The 6,000-nt window shown below is 38.6% G+C and overlaps 1 long non-coding RNA gene across 3 annotated transcripts in view; it reads left to right on the forward strand.

The window, feature by feature from the left end:
- The window catches only part of LOC111526255, a 181,300-nt gene that overhangs the window by 156,964 nt on the left and 18,336 nt on the right, over nucleotides 1-6,000 (forward strand). For all 3 annotated transcript variants that reach the window (XR_002726313.2, XR_002726314.2, XR_002726315.2), the window contains one exon: nucleotides 99-238. This is a non-coding gene — a long non-coding RNA (uncharacterized LOC111526255). The remainder of the gene's footprint in view (nucleotides 1-98; nucleotides 239-6,000) is intronic.

Below are 6,000 nucleotides of genomic sequence, written 5' to 3' on the forward strand. Positions count from 1 at the left end.
GGGGTTTGTGCCGCTTCTTACTCTTCAAAGCATTCTGCATTCATCTGCTTCTTGATTCCTCATGACAAGTCTGTGAAGTCCGCATTATCTTGCCTTAGGAATGAGGGATTTTCGCCCCTGTGGCCTCTGTTCCACTCAGCAGCGCCCTTCTGTGAGCCAGATGTGAAAGTATCACACAGGCACAGGAGATCGGGGTTCTGATCACAGGCCGCGTGGCAAACTTCCTGCCTGACCCTAGGTAAGTCTTTTACAGATTTTTCTTCTTTATCTGAAAATTGCAGCGGTTGGATCAAATCAGTGATTTTTCAGATGAAATCTTCTTCATATATAAAATAAGCGGCTTTGACTGAAGGAGGAACGGGCCTGGAGTCCTCTCTATCTTCCCGCTGGCCTCCCTGTCTTCTGTAAAATCCTCTCAGGCACTGCTGTAACCCCTAGGGCTCCCTGGAAATGTTGACCTCATGAGATGTAGGTATTTGTTTACCTTAGCATTATGTGACATTTTATTTCTCTGTAAAAGCAAGAAGATTGGATTCAGTTGTTTCCAAGGATGAGCTGTGATTTAACCCCAGACTTGCAGAGATGAATGAATGATCTGCCACCTCTTGCTGATTAAAGGCTTTAACTTCTCCATCCAGTGGAAGCAGTTTCCTCCATGAGAACTAAGAAAGGTCACACATGGGGGTGAGCTTTTTTGAACATTGGGGCTGCCTCCTCTGGTTCTTGGGGAGATTCTGCTTCCTGCAGCATCAACTTAGAGATAGCTTTGCTTTCATGCCACAGATCCTCTCCTTGGGTACCAAGCAGAGATAGAGTTCCACATCAGGAGATCCCGTTACATGCTTAGCTACACATTTCTTTTGAAATGTCACTGGGGAAGAAAAGCTCTCACCAAAATTACTTCCTTTCCTTAGGAAAGATTGTTTTTAATCATAATTTAAAAATTCATGGGCAGAACTCTGTTTCTGTGCAAGATGGAGTAACAGGGACTGGATTTATATTCTCACCTGAAAACAAAACAAAACAAAACAAAACAAAAGAGCTAGACCAAATATATAAAACGACAGTTTCAAAACAGGAAACATCAGACAATGGAGAACGGTAAGCCCTGAGAGACAGGGAAGAAATGAGGCAACTCATATGATTGCCCCAACTACTGCTTTGAGAGTTTCCAGGCAAGGGTAAGGACAGTCTTTTTGACAAATGACACTGGAAAGGTAGGTGTTTGTTTACCTTAGCATTATGTGACATTTTATTCCTCTGTAAAAGCAAGAAGAATACCTACAAGGAAGAAGAATCCAGCCAGAGTCTGGTGGACTCTGAGTTGAAGAGAGAGAGTGGAGAGTCCAGGGAGAACCAGCTGACTAGAACTGATAGGATGAGTACCAAAGAGGAGACACATGCATGGAGAGAGTGGGCAAGAGAGCTCTGAAGATGGGCAGAGGGTCCCCCTCAAATATTCAGCAAATTATTAATGAGTTCATGCAGGAGAAAAATCTGTTGAAGGCTGGGGAAGGAACCATCTGAAAGATTTGATTGAGCAATGCCCCAGGCTTACTCAGAGCAGTGAATAGTGCCTGTTCTTACCGAGATGGAAAAATCCCATAAAGTTCATTTGCATATATATTTTGGAGAAATGTCTGCTCAAGTCCTTTGCTAATTTCTTAATCAGGTTGTTTTTGTTTTCATTTTTTCAGTTGTGAAATCTCTTTAGATATTCTGGCTCTTAATCTCTTATTGGACATACGGATTTGCAAATATTTTCTTCCATTTTGTGGATTGCTTTTACTCTGTTGACAGTGTCCTTTGATGCACAAAAGTTTTAAATTTTGATGTATTCCAATTTATCTATTTTTTCTTTTGTTGCCTATGCTTTTATTGTTATATCCAATAAATCACTGCCAAATCCAATGATGTGAAGGTTTCCTCTATGTTTTCTTCTAAGAGTTTTATAGTTTTAGTAATTATATTTAGTTTTTAGTAATTACATTTAATTTTTATTAATTACATTTAGTAATTACATTTAATTACAAAATTACATTTTGAGTTAATTTTTGTATACAGTTAAGGTAGGTGTTCAACTTCGTTCTTTTCCATATGAATATTGTGTTTTTCCAGTGGCATTTGTTAAAAAGACTGTCCTTACCCTTGTTGAATGGTTTTGGCATTCTTGTTCAAAATTATTTGACAATATATGTGAGAATTTAAACCTGAACTCTGTATTCTATCCCATTATTGTATATGTCTGTCTTTATGTAAGTACAATGTTTTGATTACTGTAGTTTGTTTTTTAAACTTTTATTTTAGATTCAGCGGTACATGTACAGCTTTTTTACCTGGGTCTATTCTGTGATGCTGAGGTTTGGGGTATGGTAAATGATCCCATTACCTGGGTACTGAACGTAGCACCCAAAAGTTACTTTCTTAAACCATACCCACCTCTCTCCTTCCTCTAGTAGTCCCCAGTGTCTATTGTTGCCATCTTTGTATCCATGAGGTCCTGATGTTTACTTCCCACTTATGAATGAAAACATCCAGTATCTGGTTTTCTGTGTCTGTGTTACTTTACTTAGGATAATGGCTCCAGCTGCATCATATTGCTGCAAAGGACATGATTTCATTCTTTTTATTGGCTGTGTAGTATTCTATGATGTATATATACCATATTTTCTTTATCCAATCCACCGTTGATGGGAACCTAGGTTGGTTCTACATCTTTGCTATTGTGAATAGTGCTCCAGTGAACAAGTGTGTGTGTGTGTGTGTGTGTGTGTGTCTTTTTGGTGGAACAATTAGCTTTCTTTGGGGTAGACACCCAGGAATGGGATTGCTGGGTCCAATGGCAATTCTATTTTAAGTTCTTTGAGAAATCTCCAGACTTCTTTCCACAGTGGCTGAACTACTTGACATCCCCATCAACAAGGCTCCTTGTAGCCTCACCAGTATCTGATATTTTTTTGACTTTTTTTTTTTTTTTAAAGAGTTTTGCTCTGTCTCCCAGGCTGGCATGCAGTGGCACAATCTTGGCTCACTGCACGCTCTGCCGCCTGGGTTCAAATGATTCTCATGCCTCAGCCTCTCTAGTAGCTGAGAGATTACAGATGCCTGCCACCATGCCCAGCTAATTTTTGTATTTTTAGTAGAGACAGGGTTTCACCATGTCGGACAGGCTGGTCTTTAACTCCTGGCCTCAGGTGATCCACCCATCTTGGCATCCCAAAGTATTGGGATTACAGGTGTGAGCCACCTTGTCCAGTGTTTTTTGATTTTTTAACAACAGTCATTCTGACTGGTGTGAGACAGTGTCTCATTATGGTTTCAATTTCCATTTCTCTGATGATTAGTGGTGATGACCATCTTTTTCGTATGTTTATTGGCTGCTTATATGTCTTTGTTTAAGATGCGCCTGTTCATGTCTTTTGCCCACCTTTTAAAGGGGTCATTTTTTTGCTCGTTCAATTGTTTAAATTCCTTATAGATTCTAGATACTAGACCTTTGTCAGATGCATAGTTTGTGAATATAGTTTCCCATTGTGGAGGTTGTCTGTTGATAGTTTCTTTTGCTTTAGTTTAATTAGGTCCCATTTGTCATTTTTTGTTTTTGTTGCAATTGCTTTTGAGGACTTAGTCACAAATTCTTTCCCAAGGCCAATGTCCAAAATGGTGTTTCCTAGGTGTTCTTCCAGGATTCTTCTAGTCTGAGGTCTTACATGTACATCTTCTCTCCATCTTGAGTTAATTATTGTATATGGTGAAAAGTAGAGGTCCTGATTACTGTTGTTTTGTAGTAAGTTTTGAAATCAGGAAGTGAAAGACTTTCAGTTTTATTCCTCTTTTTAGAGATTTCTCTGGCTGTTTGAGGTTCTTTGAGATTCATATAATTTTAGAATAGATTTTTGTATTTCTGCACAAAAAGTCACTAGGATCTTTACAGGGATTGTATTGAATTGGTAGATCATTTTGGGTAGTACTGACTTGTTAACAATATTAAGTTTTCCAATTCAAGAACACAGAACTTTTTTTCATTTACTTATGCTTTAAATATCTTTCAGCAACTTGTTTTAGCTTTCAGTGTACAAATCTTTTACCTCCTTATGTTTGCGTCTAAGTATTTTATTCTTAGAATAAAATATTTATTCTGATGCTATTGTTGCCATCTTTGTATCCATGAGGATACAAAAAAAAATCCCACATAACATAGTGGGATTATTTTCTTAATTTTCTTTTCAGATTATTCATTATTAATGTATAGAAATGCAACTAATTTTTGTATGTTAATTTTGAATCCTGAAACTTCCTGAATATTCTCTCCTGCTGGATTCATTTTTTTATTTTTAACTTAAAAACATCTATAGCTGTAAACACATTAAAACAGAAGATCTGACATCAACAACCTAACTTTATTTAAAGGAACTAGAAACACTTCAAGGTACTAAAGTGTGAGTGTGTGTGTGTGTGTGTGAGTGTGTGTGTGTGTGTGAGAGTGTGTGTGTGTGATCTAAACGGTTTTCTACTTAAAAGATCATGTCATCTGTGAGCAGAGATAATTTTACTTCTACTTTACCATTCGGATGTCTTTTTATTTGTTTTTCTTGATTCATTGCTCCAGCTTAGTCTTCCCTTACAATATCGAGAAAAAGTGGTGAAAATGGGGACCCTTTTCTTCTGCCTGATCTTAGAGGAAAATATTTCAATCTTTCACCATTGAGTATAATGTTAACTGTGGGTTTTTTATATATAGCCTTTATTACATTGAGTTAGTTTTCTGTAACATGACTATAACAATAATCCCTACAATACCAATATAATATATATTATACTGCATATCATTTTTCCAACGTGCTTGCATAGGCCTCACATATATGGGAATCAAATATTTTTAGGAGCTGCCTCTGCCTCTTTAAAAGACGTTCCCCTGGTGTTTTGAAAGTTCCTGGGTTCTGTCTGTCCTCTAAATTGTGTGGGTCTAGAATACAATCTTGTCTTCAAGGATGTTATCTGGAGCCTTAAATGAGATGAATTATGTAAGGTGCTTAAAAGAAAGCTGGATACAGCCTAAGACTTTGATCCATTGTAGCTTTGAGTTTATCTTTATTATTATTATCATCGCATTGATGGCAGTCTCCACAAACTCCACAGCAATGGCCCAGTGTTGGTGGGGGTGTTCCAGCTTCACGGAAGGCACCTCTCTCAGGTTCCAACCTCCTCTTAGTGAAGATCCCAGTCATGCCTGATTGCATGATCTGGAGTGCATGGACCTGGGCTTGCCTCCAAAGTTGGGCCCCAGGAAAAAGAGCCAAGGGAATTGACCAGAAATCAGGAAACAATAGGTGTTGGAGAGGATGTGGAGAAATAGGAACACTTTTACACTGTTGGTGGGATTGTAAACTAGTTCAACCATTATGGAAAACAGTATGGGGATTCCTCAAGGATCTAGAACTAGATGCACCATATGACCCAGCCATCCCACTACTGGGTATATACCCGAAGGATTATAAATTATGCTACTACAAAGACACATGCACACGTATGTTTATTGCGGCACTATTCACAATAGCAAAGACTTGGAATCAACCCAAATGTCCATCAGTGACAGACTGGATTAAGAAAATGTGGCACACATACACCATGGAATACTATGCAGCCATAAAAAAGGATGAGTTTGCGTCCTTTGTAGAGATATGGATGCAGCTGGAAACCATCATTCTTAGCAAATTATCACAAGAAGAGAAAACCAAACACCGCATGTTCTCACTCATAGGTGGGAACTGAACAATGAGTTCACTTGGACTCGGGAAGGGGAACATCACACACTGGGGCCTATCATGGGGAGGGGGGAGGGGGGAGGGATTGCATTGGGGAGTTATACCTGATATAAATGATGAATTGATGGGTGCTGACGAGTTGATGGGTGCAGCACACCAACATGGCACATGTATACATATGTAACCTGCACGTTATGCACATGTACCCTAGAACTTAAAGTATAATAAAAAAAAA

This window comes from Piliocolobus tephrosceles, chromosome 20 (assembly GCF_002776525.5).
Source record: "Piliocolobus tephrosceles isolate RC106 chromosome 20, ASM277652v3, whole genome shotgun sequence".
Taxonomy (NCBI): Eukaryota; Metazoa; Chordata; class Mammalia; order Primates; family Cercopithecidae; genus Piliocolobus; species Piliocolobus tephrosceles.